This window comes from Macaca nemestrina, chromosome 4, assembly GCF_043159975.1.
Source record: "Macaca nemestrina isolate mMacNem1 chromosome 4, mMacNem.hap1, whole genome shotgun sequence".
Classification (NCBI taxonomy): Eukaryota; Metazoa; Chordata; class Mammalia; order Primates; family Cercopithecidae; genus Macaca; species Macaca nemestrina.
In genome coordinates, this window is record NC_092128.1 from 10,044,335 (window position 1) to 10,071,383 (window position 27,049).

At 44.5% G+C, this 27,049-nt stretch overlaps 2 long non-coding RNA genes across 2 annotated transcripts in view; one reads left to right on the top strand and one right to left on the bottom strand.

The window, feature by feature from the left end:
* LOC139362696 (uncharacterized) overlaps positions 1–14,399 on the top strand; it is a 28,167-nt gene extending 13,768 nt beyond the window's left edge. The window contains exon 3 of the long non-coding RNA XR_011621878.1: positions 12,969–14,399. This is a non-coding gene — a long non-coding RNA (uncharacterized lncRNA). The remainder of the gene's footprint in view (positions 1–12,968) is intronic.
* LOC105474846 (uncharacterized) overlaps positions 9,593–27,049 on the bottom strand; it is a 34,832-nt gene continuing 17,375 nt past the window's right edge. The window contains exons 3-4 of the long non-coding RNA XR_011621877.1: positions 18,574–23,032; positions 9,593–9,788 (exon numbers count right to left, since the gene is read on the bottom strand). This is a non-coding gene — a long non-coding RNA (uncharacterized lncRNA). The remainder of the gene's footprint in view (positions 9,789–18,573; positions 23,033–27,049) is intronic.

The window sequence follows — 27,049 nt, forward strand, 5'->3', positions numbered from 1 at the left end:
AGTGTGGCAGGGCCCAGGGTGAAGTGGGTGATCAGGGAAAAGCCCACAGACTGGGGATTTTTAAATCAAGAACTGAGCCTGACTGGCTACAGTGGCTCACGCCTGTAATTCCAGCACTTCGGGAGGCTGAGGCGGGCAGACCACTTGAAGCCAGGAGTTCAAGACCAGCCTGGCCAACATGGCGAAACCCTGTCTCTACTAAAATTACAAAAGTTTGCTGGGCGTGGTGGCGTACCCCTGTAATCCTAGCTACTTGGGAGGCTGAGGCATAAGAATCGCTTGAACACAGGAGGCAGATGTTGCAGTGAGCCAAGATTGCGCCACTGCACTCCAGCCTGGCCAACAAGAGCGAGACTCTGTCTCAAAAAAGAACTGAGGCTAGGCGCTGTGGCTCACGCCTGTAATTCCAGCACTTTGGGAGGCTGAGGCAGGGGGATCCCTTGAGCCCAGGAGTTCGAGATCAGCCTGGGCAACATAGGGAGACCCTGTCTCTACAAATAATAATAATAATAATAAAAAATTAGCCAGACATGGTGGTACTTGCCTGTGGTCCTGGCTACTTGGGAAGCTGAGGTGGGAGGATTGCTTGATCTGGGAACTCTAGGTTGCAGTGAGCCGAGATTGCACTACTGCACCCCAACCTGGGTGATAGAGTGAGACCCGGTATGAAAAAAAAAAAAAAAAAAGTAAAGCAAGACTAATGGGGGTGAGGAAATGAGCCACTGCTTACCCGGAGGTGGGCATGTGCCCTTCTAAGGAGGAGGGCGTAATGGAGAGGAGGGAAGCCCTTGACTGGCTGCTTTAAGCTGTGGTCTGACTCGGAGAGGGGTGAAGGTGGAAGTGAGCAGAGAAATGGCATGTCCACAGAAACAGGGAGGTCCGTTCATTTCCTGGCGCAAATTAGCACCACCTGAGTGGCTTAAGAAAACAGAAGTTTACTTTGGGGGGGCCGAGGTGGGTGGATCACCTGAGGTTGGGAGTTCGAGATCAGCCTGACCAACATGGAGAAACCTCGTCTCTAATAAAAATACAAAATTAGCTGAGCGTGATGGCACGCGCCTGTAGTCCCAGCTACTTGGGGTGCTGAGGCAGGAGAATCGCTTGAACTCAGGAGGCGGAGGTTACAGTGAGCTGAGATTGCACCATTGCACTCCAGCCTAGGCAACAAGAGCAAAACTCTGTCTCAAAAAAAACCCCGAAAAAACAAATAAACAAAACAAAAACCAGAAGTTGAGTCTCTCTCAGTTCTGGAGGCTGGAAGTCTGAAATCAAGGTGTCAGCAGGGCGGCTTCCTTCTGGGTTCTTGCAGGCAGGACCTGTCCGGAGCCTCTCTCTCAGCTCCTGGCAGTGGCCCACAACCTTTACTGTCCCTTGGCTTGTGGACACATTGCTCCACTCTCTGCCCCCATCCTTGCATTGCCTCTCCTCTCTTATTACAATCCTTGTCATTGGATTTTGGGATCATCCTGAACCAGGGTGATCTCATTTTAAGATCCTGAATTGTATCTGTAAAGACCCTTTTCCCAGTTAAGGTCACATCCACAGGCTTTGAGCAGATACATCTTTTTGGGAGCTCCCCATTCAACCCATTTTAGAAGGCCACCAGGAGAAACCAGTGTCTGGAGGAAGGTGATATTTGGTGATTCTCCACAGTTTCACAGGGCCAGTGCCTTCTCATTCTCTTCAAAATCTATGAGTTAGTTTTGCTTCCCTCAGCAACACCATCCTGAAAATGACCTGGCCATAAAGAGCCAAGTTTATAACCTTGAACCTTTCCAAGACGTTTCCTCAAAAGTCACAGTTCTACAGGTGTGTTCCCATCTTGTGATCTGCCCTGATAAATGACTGATCCTGGAGGACAGGCATGGCCCTGTCACTGTTCTAAGATAGCCTTTACTTGAGTGAATGAAGGGATAAATGAATGGCCAATTTAAATCTGACCTCTGGCCAGTGTTGAAATTCAGTGATCTTCTGATACATAAAGTCAGTGGTTCTTATGCTTTTTTGTAGAGTCAAGGGTGTCCTTGGGAATATGATAGAAAATAAGGGATCACTCTTCCCATACAATTGTACTTATTCTCACCTGGGCATGGTGGCTCACAACTGTAATCCCAGCACTTTGGGAGGGAGGCCAAGGCGGGTGGATTACCTGAGTTTAGGAGTTCCAGACCAGCCTGGCCAACATGGTGAAACCCTATCTCTACTAAAAATACAAAAAAAAGTAGCCGGACGTGGTGGTGCATGTCTGTAATCCCAGCTACTCAGGAGGCTGGGTAGGAGAATTGCTTGAACTTGGGAGGTGGAGGTTGCAATGAGCTGAGATCACACCACTGCATTCCAGCCTGGGCAACAGACTGAGACTCCCTCTCAAAAAGAAAAAAAAGTACTTATATACAATTCCTAGGAATTCCCTGATAGTCAACCAGCCCATGAGAAGGTGGTCACAGAGCATCTGAAAGTCATGGCCACATTTTTCTTATGAGAACTAGATGGACCTGAAATCTTTACCCAGTAAAACTTCCCATCCTATTTCATCTCATGTGGCGTGGCAGAGAAGATTGGACCTGGAAGTTTTCTAGGGCCCAGTGTGCCAGAGGGCTTGGAGCAGAAAAGAGACTAAACAGAGGGCCTGGTCAGGAGATGGCAGATACAATGCAGAGGAGAGGCCACGAGGGCTCTGCCGCTGGCTCTAGGAAGGTCAGAGCCCACACTCCTTTCTGGAGCTTACTGGGTGATAAGCTGCCTACAGAGAGCAAAGGAAAGAGGACTTAAAAATGACTCCAGGCATGCAAGCCTCAGAGTCAGGCAAGACCTGCACGGTAACCTAAAGGAAGAAGGGAACTATTTTTATAAGTTCAATCTGTAGCTTGTTGAATCTTTATAAAGTCCATATTTAGTTTGCAGTCTTTAAATTCTAATCATGGAGCTTATAGAAATGATAGAAATGAGTAGCATTTATGAGCATTTTGGACATTCTTCTCATAGCAAAGATGGACTTTAATTGCTGTCAGCTTAAGGTTACTGCTTACCTTTTTTTTGATAGCCATTTTTATTTGTCATATGATCTGCATTATATTATATATAATTGTGTAATGAAAGTGTTCTAAAGTTAAATAAAATAGCTGTTAAATGGCACTGACAAACAGTTTCTATCGAACCCCCAACCTAAATCATAAAAGCTTACAACTCTTAAGAGCACTGTGTGAAGATAGTATATTGTGAAACATTTCAGATTGTACAGGATGTGTTTAAGAGGAAAAGGAAGCTATGGGCTTACAGAGGCTTAGGAATAGAAAGAATGATACTTATGTTTTAAAATTCTCTCTGTGTGCTTGTGTACATGTTTATATACAGAAATGCAAAGAAGGGAGGAGGCCCCATGGGGGAGGGGAGGGAACATTCCCTTTTCTCCTGTATGTTCCTATGTTATTTGAATCTTTAAAATGGAGTATATTCAGGAATTACTTGGGAATCAAAATTAAAGAAGGATGGAGGCAAATCATCAAGGCCTACACAGCTGGCACAAACAGCCTGATGTGGGATGGACACCCACACCTTCTGGAAAATGATATAGGTCAGTTCATCCTTTTAGGAACACCATAGACTTTGCTTTTTTGTTATCTTCAGTAAACTTTGTCTTCCTTTCTTCTCTTTTTTTTTTTTTGAGATGGAGTCTTGCTTTGTCGCCCAGGCTAGAGGGCAGTGGCGTGATCTTGGCTCACTGCAACCTCTGCCTCCTGGGTTCAAGTGGTTCTCCCTGCGTCAGCCTCCAGTAGCTGGCATTACCAGCACCCACTATCACGCCTGGCTAATTTTTGTATATTTAATAGAGATGGGGTTTCACCATGTTGGCAAGGCTGGTCTTGAACTCCTGACCTCGGGTGATCCACCTGCCTCGCCTACCAAAGTGCTGGGATTACAGGCATGAGACACTGTGCCTGGCCTGTCTTTATTTCATCTGGCATTTTGAGGAGTAAAATCAGTGCTGCCTTCAAAGCTTCTTTGCAAGGCCATAGCTGGGTGGTGCCAGGCCGTGCCAGAGTAGTGCTGGCTGAGCCGGCTGGGCTTTCCCACAGGCAGCATGGTGTGTGCTGTGTACTTCCATTTGCTGCTGTTCTCAGAGTGTGGGAATGCATGCAGAGAGAGATACTAACCACCCAATGACACGGCGAACGAGCACCCTGCTCTTCCTCAGCTTTTTTGGTAACATAATTGAGTAGACCCACATAGAACCTGGGTTTGATGGGTTTTTCCTGCCCCAGTTGTCTCATCAGCCCTCCCTACGGTTCCGTGATGCCTGGCCTCCTGCTCATTTGATGCAGTGGGAGAAGTCTCAGAGAGGTGACAGGGGACACATCTCGTGTCACCTGTTTTCTATAGGTGCATTTGTCACCTAGCGCTGCCTAACAAAGTACCACAAACTGGATGGCTTCCAGCAACAGAAATGTGTTGTCTCACAGTTTTGGAGGCCAGAAGTCCGAAATCAAGGTGTCAGCAGAGTCATGTTCCTGGTGCTCCTTCGTGTTCCTTGGCCAGCAGCTGCAGCACTTAGATCTCTGCCCCCCGTGTCACGTGGCCTGCTCCCTGTATTGGCCTCACACAGCCACTTTCCTCTTCCAATAAGGACATCCATCACATTAGATTCGGGGCACGTCATCCTGTGGCATGATCCCATCTTAACTCTTTACATCTGCCAAGACCCTGTTTCTAAACAGGCCACATTCGTAGGTCCTGGGCGTTAGGACTTCAACATATCTTCCTGGGGGGACACAGTTCAACCCATAACAACAGGCCACGGGTGGAACTCGAGTTTTCATCTTTCCTTCCCAACAAACCAAAAGCATGTGATTCACTTTCTCTCCTTACTCCATTTAAAAAATATCATAGGTAGCCCTTGGTAAATAACAGTATTAGGTGTGCCAGAAGCTTTCTGAGAAGGGATGATCTAGTGGGAGGACCTGTTACCCTGCTGGGGAGCAATCCTGGATAGTTATAGGGGAGAGAGATGTCCCTGCGGATTTACCACGGGGTGACGTCCCGGCAGGAAGTGGTGGTACCACCCTACTGGCTGCTGTTAAAACAACTTGCTATTCTTCATCTGCAGATTTTGCCAGCCCATAAAATTACAGTAGACATGGCTGATGTCATTCAAAATTCCACAGGCCTGAAACCTCATAAATTTAGTGACTCTGTGTGTGTGTGTGTGTGTGTGTGTGTGTGTGTGTACATGTGTGAGTGTTTATGTGTGCTGTGTGTGGGCAGAGTGTATGCATGTGAGGCCGAGATTTAGGTGTGCTGATGACATCAGTTGACTGTCTTTTTCAGTACTGAAATCAAACCAAAGTTTCTACAGATGTCCCTTGCTAAGGGACACCTTGTGACCTAAGGCCTGGACATTTGAAGATTTAGCTAATTCTGGCTAGGGGTTTTATGGAAGTGGTTTAAGTGAGTTTCTTCTTTTAGGGAGTAGTAGAACTAGGACTTCTTGTGTCACAGGCCTCTAACGTGCCCACTGGACACAGGTTTTTTGGCTGTAAACTCTGAGTGCAGAAAGACACAAAAAGCTAGATAAATCACTGCCATCAGGAGCTTGGAGGGAGGAGGAAGAGGCTTCCAGAGAGAGGAGGGAAGGAGAAGAGACAGGAGAGAGACAGATTGAGGGAGAGACCTATACCAACCTGAACTGGGAAACACACAGACCAGGGGTCCCCAGGGATCTGACATCAAAAGTAGAGTTTCAGTGAATTAAAAAGATTGTCGTTTTAACAAAGGCCCGGGATACGATTAGAGATAGCGTAAAAGCTGTTTCAGGAAAAGTTCAGAACTAATAGAAAAGATTCAGTTATGTGTTGTAAAGTTAATATAAATTATTTACTCAAAAAGTGTATCACTTTTTAGGCACTTCCAGTAGCCTAAAACATATCTGCACACATAAAGATGTGTTTTCCATCAGACGGTACGTAGCGGTGGCGTCTCTAATTACCTGGCAAGGAAAATGAGTGAAAATCACGGAATCCTTGGAGATGCCTCCCGGTGACAGCCATGATGGTGTTTGTCGGGTCAGATTCACCAGATGACTTAGGAGAAAAGTGTATTTTTGTTTATTTATTTTTAACTTTTAATTTTTTCAAAGTGCATTCAGACTTTAATTGCTTTTTAATTGTGAGAGGAAAGAAATGTATTTTTAGAAGTGAGGCTACTGCACTCATAGGAAGGCTTGGATATTAGACTCTCTAGTCTCAGGAAACTAATCAACTGTTTTCTGTCTCTTTACCTGATAAACTGATAAGACAAAAGTAAGTTTTAGAAGTGGAATTAAAGGAGAACTCATTAAGAAATTGCTTGAGAGTTACAGCTAGACACACATAGAGGTCTAAAGCTGAAGTAGAATTTAACGGAATCCCAAAGCTCCAGGAACGACACTATATACATTGGGACTAGGACGTGAAACAGACACAGATGACACTGTCAGGGTTTCAGGATGGATTTAGACAGGTTTCATTTTGCAGTGATGACATGAGGGCATTTTCAGAGTCAGCTTTAGTAAGGAGATAAGCCCTTTACAGATGAAGAGAAACTTTTAAAATATGACCAATATTATTATCATTAATATACTAATTCAATAATGAAAATTTTTTGAGTACTTGCTAAATGCTGTACAAGGCTAAGCATGCATTTTCAGTACGTGTGATTTCTAGATGCTTGCTTTTTAAATAATAATTTTCTTTCATTCAATGATAAAGCTTTTTTTTCAGAAATCCTATCTGATTTTATAATAGAAGGATTTATTTAGCAGAAATTCATATTAAGGAAACTAAAATATTCTAATCTGTCAGGTGAGATATGTCTATATTGAGAAGATATTAATATGCACCAAAGCAGCAAGAATGCTTGCTTGAAATCCAATAATTTTTTGATACCCAGTACGTGAGCTTAAGTCACCAAATTTTTTTTTTTTTAATTTTAAGTATATTCTTTCTTAAGGAAACTACCTCCTAAGAAATCTTTGCAAGGCAGAGAGACTCTATGTTAATCGTTTTTGTATCACCCATGGCACCCAGCTCAGAGCTTAGAATGTAAAACATGCTCAAAAAATATTCTTTGAAGGAATGTTTGATTTGGGAATCCAAACCTGACAGTGTCATTTATTTACCTGTAGTCATCAATGCTTGCTTTTTTAAAGTGGCAATTTTTTTCCTGCCCTCAGTGATAATTAATGCTCAGCTCAGACGGCAGGGTTTGAATGAAGAAATCTGAACAATAGCTAGACAAGACAAAGCCTGTGAATCTTATGCAGGCTTCTCTGTCTATTAATGTGGTTTAGAATGATATGTTAGGAGCACTGTATACCAGAAGAATATTGATTGCATTTCAGATAATGCAATTTACAGTTAATAAGATGGTTAGGCTGGTCCAGGGAAATATTTGTTTTCTTCAACAATGTTAGGCAGAAAACATACATTTTAATAAATACTACATGAGAACAATCCTTCTGGGTGAATTTCAAGGAAACAAACAGACTACCATATGGCTACACATCGGTGGATTTTCACATTTCTAAAATCTGGATAAATGTGTTATCAGTAATACTTTGCTTTACAAATAGATTTGTTTGAATTATTCTTCCTTTAGTACCAGAAACCTTTGCGGACATTTTGTATGTAACGTTTAATATCTAAGGATGATAATTCTAGGACAGAATATATAATGTGATCACGTTTGTTTTAAACACACACACACACACACACATGAAAAACTCTGGAAGACTAGACCCCAGGTTTCAGCCCTCCCTACGGTCCCGTGATGCCTGCCCTGCTGCTCATTTGATGCTGTGGGAAAAGTCTCAGAGAGGTGACGGGGGGACACATCTCATGTCACCTGTTTTCTATAGGTGCATTTGTCACCTAGCGCTGCCTAACAAAGTACCACAAACTGGATGGCTTCCAGCAACAGAAATGTGTTGTCACCATAGGGGTTATGGTGAGGAACAGGGAAGAGTGAGATTATGGGGTATTTTTACTTTTAGAGTTAAATATTTCTGTGACATTTGAATTTTTATAATAAGTATATATTGTTTTAGAAATCAGAAAAAGATATATTAATTTGCGGGGCTGACACTGATGATGTTGACAATCAAAATAGTATTGCAAAGAGCTTGAAAGTAATCTAGCTGCAGAATCATCTACCAAAACTGATTCCTGCCTGCATGTACAAGGTGGATGCTGCAGCATTGCTCAGAGTGGCCACAGATCTGCCACTCCTTAAAAGTCCATCATCAGAGGGAGAGAAAGAGGAAGTATGAAGGCGTGTCTGTCTGCATAGACTAGGAAAATCTTGCAGAGAATGAGAACTTAATAACTAAAGTCACTGGGGGCTGTTCTTTTTCAATTTGTTACTATGTGCTTGGTCCACATGTTAAAAAAATTGGGCAGCTGGGGGCGGTGGCTCATGCCTATAATCCTAGTGCTTTGGGAGGCCGAGGCGGGCAGATCACGAGGTCAGGAGTTTGAGAGCAGCCTGGCCAACATGGTGAAACCCCATCTCTACTAAAAATGCAAAAAGTTAGCTGGGCATGGTGGCAGGCACCTGTAATCCCAGCTACTCGGCAGGCTGAGGCAGGAGAATCACTTGAACCTGGGAGGTGGAGGTTGCAATGAGCCAAGACTGCGTCACTGCACTCCAGCCTGGGCAACAGAGCAAGACTCTGTCTCAAAACAAAAACAAAAACAAAACAAAACAAAAAAAACGGGTGCGGTGGCTCACGCCTATAATCCCAGCACTTTGGGAGACCAAGGCGGGCAGATCACAAGGTCAAGAGTTCGAGACCAGCATGGCCATCATGGTGAAACCCTGTCTCTACTAAAAATACAAAAATTAGCTGGGTGTGGTGGTGCGTGCCTGTAATCCCAGCTACTTTGGAGGCTGAGGCAGAAGAATCACTTGAACCTGGGAGGTGAAAGTTGCTGTGAGGCGAGATCCCACCACTGCACTCCAGCCTGGGTGACAGGGCAAGACTCCATCTCAAAAAATAAAAATAAAAATTGAGACGGAGTCTTGCTTTGTCACCCAGACTAGAGTGCAGTGGCGCAATCTTGGCTCATTGCAACCTCTGCCTCCTGGGTTCAAGCAATTCTCCTGCCTCAGCCTTCCAAGGAGCTGGGATTATAGCTGCCTGCCACCACGCTGGCTAATTTTTGTGTTTTTATTTCTGTATTTTTATTTATTTATTTATTCTTTTGAGATGGAGTCTCGCTCTGTCACCCAGGCTGGAGTGCAATGGCATGATCTTGGCTCACTGCAATCTCTGCCTCCCCAGTTAAAGCGATTCTCCTGCCTTAGCCTCCCAAGTAGCTGGGACTATAGGCATGCACCACCACGCTTGGCTAATTTTTGTATTTTTAGTAGAGATGGGGTTTTACCATGTTGGCCAGGCTGGTCTCGATCTCCTGACCTCAGGTTATTCGCCGGCCTCCGCCTCCCAAAGTGCTGGGATTACAGGCATAAAGTACCATGCCTGGCCGGGCTGTGCTTTTTTGATTTGGTACCATGTGCTTGGTTCACATATTTAAAAAAATTGTTAAAATATATATATATTTTAAAAAGATTATATTTAGGTTCACAAGCCACAAGATAGGAAAAGAATCTGCTGGGATATCTTCTGTCTCCTCTCAGCGGCCTTCTTACACATCGATGTTGTATTCTTCCTCCGTCAGGGCTTCTAAATCCATCCATGGTGAAAGACCAGTTTTGTTTTGCTTTTTATTTCTCCAATGGCTTACAGACTGTTACTTTAATACAATCAATAAAAATGAATTACTGGTAAAATGAAATTAAAAAACAACAGAAACATACAAAATTCAAGGTCCAATTTAAAAATTATTAGATGGAGCAGACATACCATTCATCTGTCAAATTGTTTTTAAACAGTGGTTAGTGTTTCTCAACCAGAAAGAGGCAGGAAGGGCTCTTGATTTTGCCCCTCCACCTTCGAGAACATTTGACAATAGCAGAGACATTTTTGCTTGTCCCCCCTGGGGAGGGGGATGCTACTAGCATCTCATGGGCAGAAGCCAGAGACGCCCAGAAGCATCCGACAGTGCAAAGGATGGCTCCCACAACAAAGAATTATTGGGCCGCAAAATCAGTAGTGCCAAGGTTGAAAAATCCTGCCTTAAAAGTTTCTACATTGCTAATCTCAGTTTTTTGTATTTATCTCTTGGCAGAATGGTAACATTTTTGGACTGTGGTCCATAGACCACATTTTGAGACGACTGCCCTTACATACTTGAACTTTGACCCAGTAAGGTTGCCAGACAAAACACAACTGGATTCTCTAATCCTTTAACTTTGTGAGGCTTCTGAATAAACAAAATAAGAATGAGCACAAGGGAATGGAGCTCACTGATGTAATCAAATGAAAATATTCTCTGCAGCCTGAAAGACTGGGACTTAAAGCCTAGCTTTGTCACTTCTTAGCTGTGTGAGCTGGGGAAAGCCATTTAAAATTTTTTTTTAAATTTGATTTTTGTTTTTTGAGACAAAGTCTTGCTCTGTCACCCAGGCTGGAGTGTAGTGGCATGATCTTGGCTCACTGCAACCTCCAACTCCCTGGTTCAAGTGATTCTCCTGCCTCAGCCTCCCAAGTAGCTGAGACTACAGGTGTGTGCCACCACACTGGGCTAATTTTTGTATTTTTAGTAGAGACGGGGTTTTACCAGGATGGCCAGACTGGTCTCGAACTCTTGACCTCAGGTGATCCACCCACCTCAGCCTCCCAAAGTACTGGGATTATAGGCGTGAGCCACTGCACCTGGCCTGGTTTTTAATTAAAAAAAATTTTTTTTGGTAGAGATGGTAGCCGGGAGGTCTCAGTATGTTGCCCAGGCAGATCTTGAACTCCTGACCTTAAATGATCCTCCCGCCTCAGCCTCCCAAAGTGCTGGGATTACAGGCGTGAGTCATTGAGCAAGGCTGGGAAAGCTATTTAATATCTTCAGACTGTCATTTTCCCCTCTGTGGAATGGGGATAATGCCCTCTTCATATGGCTGTGTGAGGGTTAAGTGTGATTTTTGGTATGGAGAGTGCTTAACCCACAGAGCCACCTGATAGTTGACCTTCACCGTCAAAAGTCACGGAGAGCCCCAGAGCGTTCTTCTCAGTCTTTTTATTTCTGTAGTGGAGCCTGAGGCAACACCCCTTACATTTCCTCCTCCTTCTCCGAAAAGTGGGGCTCACCAGGAACTTTGAACTGCCAGGTACCTGAGTGAAGGGCAGGTCCTAACTCTCCAGAGAAGATTCCAGGAAGCTGTTTTGTAAAGTGGAAAGTGTGATGCAAATGTTAGGATTCACTTCGCTGGTTTCGCTGATATTGACTGGGCCCCTACTAAATGCCCTTAATATAAAGCTCAGTGGCAGGCTGGGCACGGTGGCTCATGCCTGTAATTCCAGCACTCGGAGGCTGAGGTGGGCGGATCACCTGAGGTCAGGAGTTCGAGACCAGCCTGGCCAACAAGGTGAAATCCCATCTCTACTAAAAATACAAAAATTAGCTGGGTGTGGTGACAGGCGCCTGTAGTCTCAGCTACTCGGGAGGCTGAGGCAGGAGAATTGCTTGAACCCGGGGGGCGGAGGTTGTAATGAGCCAAGATTGTGCCACTGCACTCCAGCCTGGATGACAGTGCGAGACTCCATCTCGAAAAAAAAAAAAAAAAGAAAGAAAAGCAGCACTAGGGTCCCATTTGTTCACTCCTGTAAAATCATAATGATCAAGGAGGAAGGGAAAAGACGATTCACAAAGGAGCTTCTGGTCCGAGTTATCAGGTAGCCACAGTGCAGTCAGCTCAGGCATTGGCAGGAACTACTGGGGGGATGTCACCCAACAAATTCCGCCCTCACCTTAAAAACTAACTGTCCAGGCCGGGCACGGTGGCTCACGCCTGTAATCCCAGCATTTTGGGAGGCTGAGACGGGCGGGTCACGAGGTCAGGAGATCGAGACCATCCTGGCTAACACGGTGAAACCCCGTCTCTACTAAAAAATACAAAAAATTAGCCGGGCATGGTGGCGGGTGCCTGTAGTCCCAGCTACACAGGAGGCTGAGGCAGGAGAATGGCGTGAACCCCGCGGGCGGAGCTTGCAGTGAGCCGAGATCGCTCCACTGCACTCCAGCCTGGGTGACAGAGTGAGACTCCCTCTCAAAAAAAAAAAAACAAAAAAAACCAGTAACTGTCCTGCTGGTTCTTGCCCTCCTGTCCAGACCCGGAGCAGCAGGCCCATGCACCTGGCACCTGACCTTGCTGCAGGGAACCACAGCAGCGTGTTCCTGTTCTAGGAACTGGAAGAGGGGTGAAGGGTGGCTGTGGGCCCAGCTGGAATGCTGGCCTCGGTGGAGGAGGTGCGAAAATTCCTGGGCAGAGCCAGGGGCAGACCCTCCCATCAGCAGGGAAAGGCCCTTGGCAGGTGGCACCAGAGGGGGCCACGTGATAATGTGCCCAAACAGGGGCCCAATAAAATCTTTGCTTCCCTAGCTCTTTCTTGAGAATACTTCCCTCTGTGTCATAATTGGAATGTGTGAGTCATGCCCTTGATCTCTGAAGACTCAGTGCTCTCGGTTCATCTCTGAGTCTGCAGCAGGTGCTGCGGGGGAGGCTGTGGGAAGCCGAGGACTTGCAGCCACCGGGGACCAGAGCTTCCTTGGACAGCACCGAGGCGTGAAAGGCATTGCACCGAAGACAGTGCGGGGTGGGAGAGGTGTGGCTGCAGAACACACTTGTTAACTACCGGTAGCTTTTTGGGGGCAGAATCTGTCTTAAGCCCCGCAGCATTGCAGCCACCTCTCCCATCGCAGTCCCGCCACTGCTTCTGCTGCCAGGCAGGGTCTGGAGATACGGCTCTTGGTCACCTTTAGTACACAAGGTGCGAGCAGGCCCTGATAATGAAGAGAATTAAGACAGTTTCTCTCCCACAGATACAGCCTAGACGAGGAGATGAACCATCAACAAATCATTTAACAAGGATTTGGGAACAGAGTGGCAGAAGCTATTCCTCTGCCCAGGAACAAAGAATCGGTCCTTTCTGCTTCCATGTGGGCTCCTGACACAGACACTCAACAAGCAGAGCCAACATGATTGATCTTATGCTCTGATTATGTGGCAAACACATTTGCATTTTATGATTGTTCATTTTAATTCATATTATCAGGTTTTGCTACCATGGCAGAACATAACGATCTTAAACCCTGCATGTTAATCCCAGTTATCCAAGACTTCCCATGATACACTATAAAAATGTCTTTTTACCCTGCACATGCTTGTGTCACTATCTTATATCTTATACGATGCGCCTTTCATTTCTAACAGCAATTCATTCACAAAAATGTTCCTGCAGACTGTCAAAGCCTTAGACTCTGAGACCAGGCATAATTGGAGAATGAATCAGATGTATGTTTCAAAGAAACAACCCCAACACATATCCAGACAACATTTAAGATTTCTTCCTATTTCACAGAAGATGACTTATGAGTTAATACCCTTTTTTGGTATGTTAGTCTCATATTACCTTTTTCTATTAAATCAGACATGGGTACACTTTCCAGGGCTGAGCTTTTTGCACATGAGCCCTGTGACTCAACTTTGCCATAACCAGGTATTTTGGGGGCTTTTAAAAGTATGAAGACATTGTTAAGATTAGTAAAAACAGAAGCTTCAAAGTCATGAACACTGAGAGTACAGAAATAAATCATTTTAGCTTTTGATGGTTTGATGAAACTTTCTATTCACTGGCTTCATAATTCATAAGCATCAAAGTAAAGGAAATTGTGGTGACATGATTTTGCAGTCATAATTTCTGAGCCTCAGAAATGCATTCAGCTGAATCGAATGTAGTATCTTTCTTTTAATTTGAAATGGGTAAAATATAGATCCACAGTTTAAGAATCAAATTCAGTTTAACAATTGGAAAGAACCTTTGAGAAACTGTGTTCTAAACACATTTTACAGATGAATACGATCAGAATACAACCAGTTGATGACCAGGCAAGCCCCTTAACCTCCCCAGGGCTCAGCTTCCTGATCTGTAAAGTGAGGGGCTAGGCTGTATGAACCCCTAAATCCCCTTTCACCTCAAACATATTTCAGGATTATAGTAAAAAGGTGCTGAATGAATGAAGTTAATCCCAAGAGGGACTTGGATTTGCCTGAGATCATAGAGCTAGTCAGGGACAGACACACATCCTCTGACTTCCGGCCATTGCTCTTTATAGAGAACAGGTTTAGGGTAAAGATCTTGAATTAAAAAAAATTACAGAGATTAATGAACAAAACACCTTATTAAAAAAACAACACACAACTCTACATGAAAAACAAGTCACATAAACTTCTGAGCAATATATTTCAATAACCTGCACTTTTAAATCATAGACTGGCAGCTATGATTTAAGCACCCTTAGACATCCAGCTTGTGTCCCTGGCATGACCAGGTATGCACTGGAGGAATGTCAGCCAGTGTACCAGCTTCTGCTGCTACACCAGGAACTTCTCCAAAACAGAGAGACAACAATTCGTTATACCATGACCTCTCATTACAGATTGAATTATACCCCTCAAAATGGCATGTTGAGGCCCTGACCTCCACTACTGTATCTGTGAATGGGACCTTATTTGGAAATAGGGTCTTTGTGATGTAATCAAGTTAAGATGAAGTCTTTGGGGGGCGGTGCTAATCCAGTATGATTGATGTCATTATAAGAAGAGGGAAATTTGGACATGCGGAGAAGACGACCACATGAAGGTTGAGGCAGAGACTGGAGTGATGCTGCCACAAACCAGGGAATGGCTGGGGCTACCAGAAGCTGCAAGAGACAAAATAAGGGTCCTCCCCTAGAACCTTCAGAAAGAGCATGGTCCTGCCAACACCTTGATTTTAGGCTTTTAGCCTTTAGAACTGTAACACAATGAAATTGTGTTGTTTTAAGCCACACAGTGTGATACCTTGTTATAGCAGCTCCAGGAAACAAATACACCTCTCATGTCTCTGTTGGGTTGCCTGGGCTCACTGGAGTCCTTCTCACGCAGGGTATTGCAGAGAGTTGCTGGAGCTGGCATCACCTGAAGGCTGAACTGGGCTGGATCCAAGATGGTGCACTCACATGGCTGCAGTTGATGCCGTCAGTGGCTGGGGGCTCAGCCAGGGTGTGGACCAGCACATGGCCTCTCTGTGGTGTGGAGTTATCAAAGCATGGCAGTGTCACTCCAAAGAGGCAGGAAGTAGAGACTGCTGTGCCGGTAAGGTCCTGGCTGGGAATGGGTGTGGCATCTCTTCTGCTGTCTTCTATTAGTCAAACCCATTAAGGAGGCGTAGCAAGGTGACTGCAGAAAAGCGTGTGGGTTGGGAGAAAGTGCTGAGCCACAATTGGAACATACAATCCCGCTCAACAATGTTTACCTGGATAAGTGAATGTGAACCTACTAGAAATCATGTAATTCACTGTAAAGCCAAAATATTAGTGGATTTAGAAAGTTCTTTGTGATATTTGGAGCCATTGCTTCCCTCTATTCTTTTTTTTTTTTTTTTTTTTTGAGTTGGAGTCTCACTCCCAGGCTGGAGTGCACTGGCACGATCTCGGCTCACTGAACCTCCACCTCCTGAGTTCAAGTGACTCTCCGGCCTCAGCCTCCTCAGTAGCTAGGACTATAGGTGCCCGCCACCACGCCCTGCTAGTTTTTGTGTTTTTAGCAGAAGTGGGATTTCACCACGTTGGCCAGGCTGGTCTTAAACTCCTCACTCGCCTCTGCCTCCCAAAGTGCTGGGATTACAAGCATGAGCCACCATGACTGGCCCCTCTGTTCGTATCGATTAACAAGATTAGGTTGTAGAAAACATGATTCCTCACTAGGACACAGGAAGGGGAACATCACACACCGGGGCCTGTCATTGGGGTGGGGAGAGCGGGGAGGGATAGCATTGGGAGATATACCTAATGTAAATGATGAGTTAATGGGTGCAGCACACCAACATGGCACATGTATACTGTATGTAACAAACCTGCACGTTGTGCACATGTACCCTAGAACTTAAAGTGTGTGTGTGTGTGTGTGTGTGTGTGTATATATATATATATATATATATATATATATAAATAAATAAACATGATTCCTCAGGACAGTTACTGATATACTGGGACCCAGAAGAGCCACTGCAGCCCCCAAGGGTTCTATATGACAAGGATTGCTTCTTCAAACCAGTTTTTCCCCAGAGTCTTTATCACCCCTGAGTCACAGCTCAGGGGACTGGAAGAGATACTTCCTCTCTCTGCTTGGAATCATTTGTTAAAACTGTTACACTATGTTCAGTGATCCCCTAGCCGATGGGGAAAGATTCTCCCTGAAGCGCCTAGCAATTCCGTAGTCAGCATGCCTTTGTTAAATGCCTTCTGGGGGTCGGCATTGTGTTGGCTGTTGATGCCTGCAGTCTTGAGAGATGGAGCTGTGAAACCTTCTATATTCCCCCTCTTTCTTCTTTCCGAACTGTAGGAGGTGTGGGAGCTCTGAGTCTTGGAGCCATCTGTGACATGTCTCTGTCTTTAGATGTTTTTTCCCCCACTGTCTGGGCCTGAGGAGTCCCCTGGAGGCTGCAGCAGTGAGGCCGGACCATTCTTGCTATCTGGTTCCCTTTCCTCTGACAGGGTAGGTGAGCTTTTTATGAGCCGGAAGGTCTCAGGTGGTGCTAGCACCTGGAAGGGCCACCCTCTGGGAGACAGAGTCCTGCTATCTGTTTGGGGGAGGATGTTTAGAGGAAAGAAAGGCTGCTTAGAAGGATGCCAGAAACAGGTGCTTAGAAGAGGGAATGGTGCACAGACCATTTGGAGAGGGCTGCTTTTGGGTTCTTGTTCTCCTTGTGGGGTGGGGGTGGGGGGTTGTGGGGCAGTTGCTTTCGTTTTGTTGTTGTTGTTTTTGAGCTGGAGTCTCGCTCTGTCACCCAGGCTGGAGTGCAGTGGAGTGATCTCGGCTCACTGCAACCTCCATCTTCCAGGTTCAAGCAATTCTCCTACCTCAGCCTCCCAAGTAGCTGGGATTACAGATGCCTGCCACCCTGCCTGGCTAAATTTTATATTTCTAGTAGAGATGGGGTTTCACCATGTTGGCCAGGCTGGTCTCAAACTCCTGACCTCAGGTGATCCACCTGCCTTGGCCTCCCAAAGTGCTGGGATCACAGGCATGAGCCACAGTGCCCAGCTGGGGCAGTAGCTTTCATACTGTACGTGTTCAAGCCCTTAAAGACCTTTGGTGGCATCAGGGACCACCCAAAGGGAGGAGTGAGTTAAGAAGGGGAAGGAGGCTTTGGATTCCTTATTTACTTTTTTTTAAAAGACTTTTTTTTTTAGAGCCTTTTTAGGTTCACAGCAAAATTTAGTAGAAAGTGGAAGCACCCCATATAGTCCCTGCCCTTTGCCCACTCCCCCAGCCTCCTACGCCATCAACATCTTCATCAGAGTGGTGCATTTGTTACGACTGATAAAGATACATCACATGTCATTATCACCCACAGGCCATAGGTTACATTAGGGATCACTCTTGGTCGGAGTCATAACAGTAGTTTCACTGCCTCAAAAATCCTCTGGACTCTGCCCCTGCCTCCTCCCAGATCTTTTACCTGCTGATCTTTTCACTGTCTCCTTAGTTTTGCCTTTTCCCTCACCACTTTTCAACCAGAGCTGATCTGTTTTCATGTTGGTCTTTTGTTTAAAAATTCATTCAAAAACTAAATTATACTACTTAAAAAGAAAAAAAGGAATAAGGATACAAGTTAACAAGCAGTCCCATTCCTTGTTAGCTATGTGGTCCTGGGAAAATAACTTCACTTCTCTGAAACTCAGTATTTCATCCATAGAATGGGAGGAATGATGGCTGTCTTGTGTCAATACTGTTGAATATGGAAAGTACCTGACAAGCACCTGGTGAATAGCAGAGGCTCAACAAGGACAGGTTTCCTCCCTCTGCTCATCCTACTCCTTCTCCCATTCAGTCACTGAGTTCAGCCCATTTCATCTCTAGAGTTTAGACTTTCTTCTCATCCTCATCACAACTCCTTTCTGGTTCAGGCTTGATCTTATTGACAGTGTCTACAAACAATGATTATCCCACACACCTGTGCCAAATGCTCACGCTTAATGCAACAAAATGTGTAGATATTGCTTGGAATTTGGAGATGAGTGTAGGTAGATTCCTAGGGGTTGGCCGGTGAGTTCTGCTGGCTGCTCCCCAGTGCCGCTCTCTGGGGTCTTTTCCTTCACTCTGACAAACTGCCAGGGAACTTGGGTGGTTCCTCTAAGGGGCTTTCATGGTGGTGGCAGGCTATCTATTTAGAATTCCACTTCCCAAATTCCTTATACACCAAACTATTACACTCGCTAGCACTAATCTCACAAGACACAGTGTAACAGCAAACAACCACACCACACACACACATAAGACATTAGCTGGGCAGCTTCCTGGATTTTGTCTCCTTAAATTCTAATCTTTGGCTGTCTTTTGAGTAAGCCCCTCCAAATAAAAGGCCCTCATTGTGTCTCTCACCGGGACTGCTCTGTCATCTCCGGAGTGGTCTCTAGCCCCACAATCTTGGATTTGAGAAATAGGTCCTAAGATGAGCAGAATTGGGTCACTGACTGGAAGCTGGAGATGCAAGAAAATGTGAGGGTGAGTCCCGGAAATGATGGCGGTGTCACCAAGTAGAGCAGGGAACACAGGAGGACTCGCAGCCCACAGGTGTTGACCCCAGGCAGGCTGCTGGGTATGTGCTGACTGAGTCCTCTCTGCAGGAGGCTTGTTTTGATCCACCTGATTTTCCCAGTCTACCTCTTGGGAGATATCTGTTTCCTCTTATTTCCAAGGTCTGGGAAGGGACCAAATCATTCTTGTCCCATGTCCTGTATACAAGACAATTCTTGTATGACTTGGCATTTAGTGTGATGCTTTGTGATGTGATACACCTAGTGTGTAGAAACATGAAATACTGGTTTATCCTTTAGCTGAACTGACTAGTTATTTGTGTTTTGATACTGTGTATTCATGCATATTACAAATACACACACACGGCCGGGCGTGGTGGCTCATACCTGTAATCCTAGCACTTTGGGAGGCCCAGGCAGGTGGATGGCTTGAGGTCAGGAGTTCAAGACCAGCCTGATCAATACGGCAAAACCCCGTCTCTACTAAAAATACAAAAATTAGCCAGGCATGGTGGTGCACGCCTATAGTTCCAGCTACTCGGGGGGCTGAGGCAGGAGACTCGCTTGAACCCGGGAGGCGGAGGTTGCAGTGAGCCGAGATGGTGCCATTGCACTTCAGCCTGGGTGACAGAGTAAGATTGTCTCAAAAAAAAAAAAAAAAAAAAGGAGAAACAGAGGGTGAGAGAGAAAGAATGCTAAAGCCAGTGTGGTAAAATGTTAACATTGGGGAATCTGGGTGAAGGATATATGGGAATTCTTTGTACTATTTTGCCAACTTTTTTTCTCAGTCTAGAACTTTTTCAAAACTGAAAAGTAAAACAAAAATTAGTTTAATATATTTAAGGACTGAAACGGGGTGGTGGAGGTGGGGTGTGTGTGTGTGTTGCTGTTGGAAATGGGTCCGGAGCACTAAAAATTTGATGGCATCAGCTCCAAGGAAATTGGTAATCACCCAACATAATCGTGGACAGTTACCTCAACTTCTCAGTTGTTTTGAGAAACAATCTTTTCGCTTTTTCTAGATGCAGAGAGGTATAACTGAATAAGTCACAGCAGAAAATTAAAAGATTATCGCGATTGTGAAATGCACATAAATCTCAGCCCAGAAGGAATTAATTTGACTAACGTAGATGTAAAATCAAAATTAATAGAACTGTAATCCCTTTGGTGATCTGCATGTGTTCTGAATGATCTTATCAAACGTTCCTGGCGAGACAGGACACAGTATTATTGCTAAGACACCAGGAGTGGGGAGGGCAGTAAGTCGGATGGAGAAAAGATACCAGATGTCACGTGCTTCCCTTGCTTAGAGAAAATGGATGAAGCGAGATTGAGATACCAACTGTAGAGCCTGGACTGCTGAACCAGGATCCTGACCTTAGGAGCCCCTTCGTGATATTAATACTCCAGCTCAGACTCAGATGTGGCCAGAGCATGTGGTCCTGATTTGTATCAGGGCACTGGGGACTTATGAATGATCCCCAGATTCAAAGGAAACAGAGCACCCTTAATTACTTCAGTCTTGTAAAAGTCCAGTACCATCTGCTCCAACAGGGAGGTTTCACCAGGAAGACAGTCAGGGAGGGCTGCTTATGCAACAAGTATTTATTAAGTGCCTTCTATGCATGAGGCACAGTGCAGAACGATGGAAATAAAATGGAGAATAGGATCTATGCCATCGGAGGACTCACAGGCCGGAGACTTCTGACCAAGGAGTTCCCATACAACCCAGTTTCTCCATCTGTAAAAGGGGAGACCTACCTCCTTCACATGCTAAACATGAGATTAAATGAATTGAGGCCAGGTGCGGTGGCTCAGGCCTGTGATCCCAGCACTTTGGGAGGCTGAGGTGGGCGGATCACCTGAGGTCAGGAGTTTGAGACCAGTCTGGCCAACATGGTGAAACCCCGTCTTTACTAAAACATAAAAATTAGCTGGGCATGGTGGCACGCACCTGTAGTCCCAGCTACTCGGGAGGCTGAGGCAGGAGAATTTCTTGAACCTGGGAGGTGGAGGTTGTAGTGAGCAGAGATTGCACCATGCACTCCAGCCTTGGCAACAGAGTAAGACTCTGTCTCAAAAAAAAAAAGAAAAGAAAAAAAAAAAAGAATTGATATATGTAAAGCAAGCAGTAAACACTTGGCATAGATCCAGTGCTCAGTAGTTGCTGGTTCCCCCTCTGTCTTTTCTCCAGGGTTCTCTCCTGCCTGAGCCGTCTTTGGTTACTCTGAATCTTGCCCACTCTGGTCTGTCCCGCCAGGATAGTTCCACGGACCTTCTGCTGTTGTTTTAACCCAGATACCCTAACAATGCCTGAACTTGTCCTTACAGTGCATCCCACCCTCGTACCAAGACCGCTCACTACAGGGCTGACATTTATTTGGTTAGGAAAGCCATCTGGCTTTAAAATGTGCATATATCTGGGCTGCAACAGTGATTTCAATTTGTAGATTTCACCATGGTTGTGCTATGAAGCAGTGTTCATGTTTATTAATTTTATATGCGTTGGAGTTTTTGAAATTGTTAGTTCATAGGTATGGTAATAAATTTTCATGAAACGAACTACAAGTTCTGTTATATAGGACATCTTTAATACCACAGTAAAATAGCTTTTAGATTACCAGAGTGTCAGGTTTCTGCTATAAATTTGTGTCGCGAAAGGGAAAAAAGCAAGCATAGATGAAATAGAAAAAGAAAAAATAGATGTGAAGTTACTGTAGTTTTGATTATGTTTAGGGGGCAATTTTTACTGTTTTCCCAGGGACCCAGACCTTTCTCCATTCTACGAAGAAGGCCTGTAAAGGTTGGGGTTATCTCAATTCCACTGGTGCTCAGGAGCAACCTAGGCCAGCTGGAGTTGAGCTAGAGGCTGAGCCAGAAGTAAGAGGCCAAAGTAAGGGCTGCAATCGCAGGCAGCCTCCAACAAGCACCTGGTTAGGTAACTGGGCTCAGCCATGGAGGAAATAGGATCTCACAGCCTCTGGGTTGAAACCTTAGCCCAGACCCTCCCAAGATGGAACCCAGCTGAGGTTCTGCTTGTTAATGAGCCCTGTCTGATCTGTGGACCAAGGGTGGAGGAATATTGATGTTTCAGCTTGATGGTTTTCACTGAAATCACATCGATGGCTGTCTGCCCGAGAAAAGGCAGTTTAGGATGCTCTTTTCTCTTTTGAGTTAATTTTCCCGTCTGCCCCGGGCCAGAAAGCCACGGGAGATATTTCATAACTGCTTACAGAATGATTCAGGTCTTCACAAAATCAAAACTATTAATAGTACAAAGTACAGAATTCAGCAGAAAGCAAGAAAAGGAGCCATGGAGAATGTCTGTTGTTAGACAAGAAATGTGAAGAGTTGAACCAGAAGCTTAGATATTTAAAAAAGCACAAAATTGCACGTGATACTGCTTTACTGGACTGTCAAGGAAATAAAATGGAAAAGCAAATTCTCCTACTCCTGTCAAAAAAATTATTTTTACATATTTCCCACAATTTTTGTTCTATTCCCTTTATATACTTTTTTCTCTGCCTAAGAATGAATTTTGAATCATCGCTCTGCTGCCAGAAATTTGTCTCACATTACCAAGCGTGTCTGCAAAGGAAGGATCCAGATTTCTGCAAGTCATGACTCAGAATCAATGTCATTACTTCATAATCAAAGTGTGTACACTATCTGTTTAGCAGACATAATTTGAGACATTGGCAATCTCTGATTTTACTTGTTAGAATATGGAGTTTGGACTTATTTCAGAACTTTGCATTTTCAAAATAGTTTACACTTCTAAAAGTAATCTTACCTTATTTAATAACTTAATATTATCTGCTGCCCTGTCCCCATTTGATAACCTGTGAGGTTATCACTAGATTGTCTCAGATTATAAATTCTTTGTCAGTAGAAATTAGAACCCTGCAGTTTCCTGTATATAGTATTTTGCAATTAGATGTTTGACATTGACAATGCTTTGAAATAGGAACTCAGTCTTTAACTTTTGGTCTTTTTATTTTCAACATAATGAACCATGAAAATAGTGAAAATTCCATTTTTCTTGTTGTATGATTTTAGGCATTGTCATGTCATTTTTTTCAGTTACAAGCTCAGTTACAGAGAGAAGGAATTATACTACCACATATAGAATCAGCAACCAACAGACTCACAACACAACTAACTGGAAAAAGCAGAGCAGAACCCAGGAGCTGTATACTGTGGAAGTCCAGGTTGAAAGACTGAGCTGACTTTAGGTCGGCCTTCTTCATGTAGTCAGTCACCCACAGATGGGTTTCAGGAGCTCTGGACAGCCCCCAAAATTCCTTGTGGGAAAATTTGGGGGTGAATTAGTGTCTGTTGCTTACTCAGATGCTCAAAGAAGCACAGGTATCCCCACTCCCCTCATAAAGGTAAAATCACAATTCTGTGTTGTCTGTTTTCCTGCTTCCATTAGATTGAGAAGGCAAAGTGTTTAAGGGCAGCTAAGGCAACGTGCAGATGATGCTTGGATACCTTAGAGTCATTTCCTCTCTTCTTTCTGCTAACAGAACCCTGACTTTGCTCAGGGCAACAGTGTGCCCAGCCTGAGATCATTCATGACATTTCAAATCATGAAAAGCTCATTCTCTTTCCTTGTAAATATCCCAGCTGCCCTTTAAGCTAGGACATGTGTTGCATGGACATGTGTTGCATGGACATGTGTTGCATGGACATGTGCTGCATGGACATGTGTTGCATGGACATGTGTTGCATGGACATGTGTTGCATTTCTTGCCAATAAGATGCAGAGAAGTCTTCAGGGAGGCTTCTGGAGAGCTTCTGCTTCCTTGATACATGATAAAGTAGGGGCTGACTCAGTCCCTTCCCCTTCTTTCTGCCTTGAATTTGCATGTGATACTTGGAACTACAGCAGCCACCTTGCAACCATGAGCACATGCATAGGGATGATAAGCCAGTATGCAAAATGAGAAAACAGAAAGAGCCTGAGTCTAATGAGTTCTTATGAAGCTCGCAGACCAATCCTGATATGGACTTTCTCTGAGTTTCTTGTTAAGTAAAGTGTAAACCATCCTTATGACTTAAGCTATGGTTACTAGAGGGTTTCTGCTACTTGCAGCCAAATGTGGGTCTTAATGGATACAGTGAATAATCTTTTACAGCTTAAAATACAATAAATTGATTCTGTTAAAAAGGGACCACTAGATGATGTTTTCAATTAATTCTGTGAACTACATTATTTTGCTCGTCTTCTAACTATGCCTGCAGGAAGTGCAAGGGAAAAGTCAGGGGTGAACACAGCGATCATCTGCATTTAAATGGTATTCCTCCTGATATAAAAAATAGTGGATTTTATCTTATTTTTGGTCTATAAAACTCAATGAATGGAAATAGTTATATAGGCAGAGACTGCATCTCTACTTCCAGCTGACGTGGACATTGTTTCTATGCTTTTCTGCTCCAAACATTTCTTTTTCTTTTTTTAAAAAAGCTTTAATTTTAGGTTCAGGGGTACAGGTGCAGGTTTGTTATATAGGTAAACTTGTGTCATGGGGGTTTCTTGTACAGATTATTTTATCACTCAAGTTAGTAACCAAACATTTATAACTTGATAACATTCTTGTACTATTTCATCATATTGCCTGCATACAGGTATAAAAGAGCAACCTATTTATTAGGTTTTAAATTTTTTGGCCAGGCACGGTGGCTCACACCTGTAATCCCAGCACTTTGGGGGGCGAAGGTGGGTGGCTCACTTGAGGTCAGGAGTTCTAGGCCGGCCTGGCTAACATGGTGAAAACCTGTCTCTACCAAAAATACAAAAATTACCCAGGCATTGTAGTGCACGCCTATAGTCCCAGCTGCTTGGGAGGCTAAGGCAGGAGAATCGCTTGAACCTGCGAGGCAGAGGTTGCAGCGAGCCGAGATTGTGCCACTGCACTCCTGCCTGGGAAACAGGGCAAGACTCTGTTTCCAAAAATAAAAATAAAAATAAATAACTTTTTTTGTTTGCATTATATTTTTTATGTATTATAAGAAAGTTGGCTGGGCATGGAGGCTGACATCTGTAATCCCAGCACTTTGGGAGGCTGAGGTGGGAGGATTGATTGAGGCCAGGAGTTTGATACCAGCCTGGGCAACATAACAAGACCCTGCCTCTATGAGAAAAACAAAAAAGAAAAAAAAAAGCCCATTTGGACATGTAAACCACTTGGAATTTTAAAATCAACTTCTGTTGTATTCAAAGATAAACCACTTAAAAATATTGAGGAAGGGCCGGGCGCGGTGGCTCAAGCCTGTAATCCCAGCACTTTGGGAGGCCGAGACGGGTGGATCACAAGGTCAGGAGATCGAGACCATCCTGGCGAACACCGTGAAACCCCGTCTCTACTAAAAAATACAAAAAACTAGCCGGGCAAGGTGGCGGGCGCCTGTAGTCCCAGCTACTCGGGAGGTTGAGGCAGGAGAATGGTGTAAACCTGGGAGGCGGAGCTTGCAGTGAGCTGAGATCCGGCCACTGCACTCCAGCCCGGGCTACAGAGCGAGACTCCATCTCAAAAAAAAAAAAAAAAATTGAGGAAGGACAAAGCCACTGAATTAAGTTAGCATATTCTCCTCCAATAAATTTAGTTACATGCATTTCTATAAATTTACATACTACTTTATAAACATTTACGTATATATTTGTCGATTATTACTTTCATTTTTTAGAGGCTGGGGTCTTGCTATGTTGCCCAGGCTGGTCTCAAACTCCTGACCTCAAATGATCCTCCTACCTCAGTCTCCCAATGTGCTGGGATTACAGACATGAGTTACTGTGGCCAGCCAGATTATTACTTTTTTAAAAACAGCTTTATCTATAGTATACCAAAGGTGACAGGTTTGGCTATTTATCAGTTAGTACTGCTGTGTAACAAACCCCTCCAAAACTTAGTAGTTTAAACAGCAAAGGTGTTATCACTCATGACTGCAGGTCAGTTGGTCTAGCCTGGGCTTGACTGGGCATGACTCCACACTGAAGGTTGGTTCCAGGCCTGTCTCACTCTTCTTGGACCAGCAGGCTGGCTGGGACTTGTTTTTCTTATGGCAATGGCAAGGCTGTGAGAGGGTAAGAGGACAAGCCAAATGTGCAGATGCATTTCAAGCCTTTGCTTGTATCACGTCCCCTGACATGTCATTGGCTAAACTGAGTCATACGGCCAAGCCCAGCATTCATAGTGTGAGGAAATAGACCTGACTGCTGGGTGGGAGGGACTGCAAAGTTACACGGCCATGTTCACAGGAAGATCCAAGGGAGAACAGGTGAAAACTAGAATGCAGTGTGGGGGAGGAAACACTGGTAACAAAGGCCAGCTTCTGACATTGTTCCAAGTCAGTTTTTAGAAACTGACAGAGCTAAGAGTTAAAGAAACTAAGGAAAGAGAGATGCCTGGTACTCCTGCCACAGAATATAAAATTCTTCATACTGAACATGTTTAGGCAATGCTTAGAAGAATTACCTTGACAATGCTTTTAAAAAGATCACCATTCACTACTATTGTACTCACGTCTCTTTCTAGAGTGAGCCTAGTATTTCTATGTAATAAAAAAATTGTTTTGTCATTGTTTTGTTGTTTTGCCTTTCTGTATGCTGGAATTGTACAGATATTGTTTTTACAAAATCCATGTTTTTTTGTTTTTTTTTTTTTGGCAGAGCTTTTTGCTCTTATTGCCCAAGCTAGAGTGCAATGGCACGATCTCGGCTCACCACAACCTCTGCCTCCCAGGTTCAAGTGATTCTCCTGCCTCAGCCTCCTGAGTAGCTGGGATTACAAGCATGTGCCACTGTGCCTGGCTAATTCTGTATTTTTAGTAGAGACAGGGTTTTTCCATGTTGTTCAGGCTGGTCTCGAACTCCTGACCTCGGGTGATCCACCCGCCTCAGCCTCCTAAAGCACTGGGAATACAGGCGTGAGCTACCACGCCCGGCCACAGTATGTTAATGACCAATTTTTTTTTTTTTTTTTGGAGATGGAGTCTCGCTCTGTTACCCAGGCTGGAGTATAGTGGCGCAATCTCGGTTCACTGCAACCTCTGCCTCCCAGGTTCAAGTGATTACCTGCCTCAGCCTCCTGAGTAGCTGGGACAACAGGTGCCACCACACCTGGCTAATTTTTTGTATTTTTAGTAGAGACGGGGTTTCACCATGTTAGACAGGATTGTCTTGATCTCCTGACCTCAGGTGATCCGCCTGCCTTGGCCTCCCAAAGTGTTGCGATTACAGGCGTGAGCCACTGCACTCCGCCATGATCAATATTTTTAACAATTAGGAGCCAAAATAACAGCAGTGTTCTTCACATGCA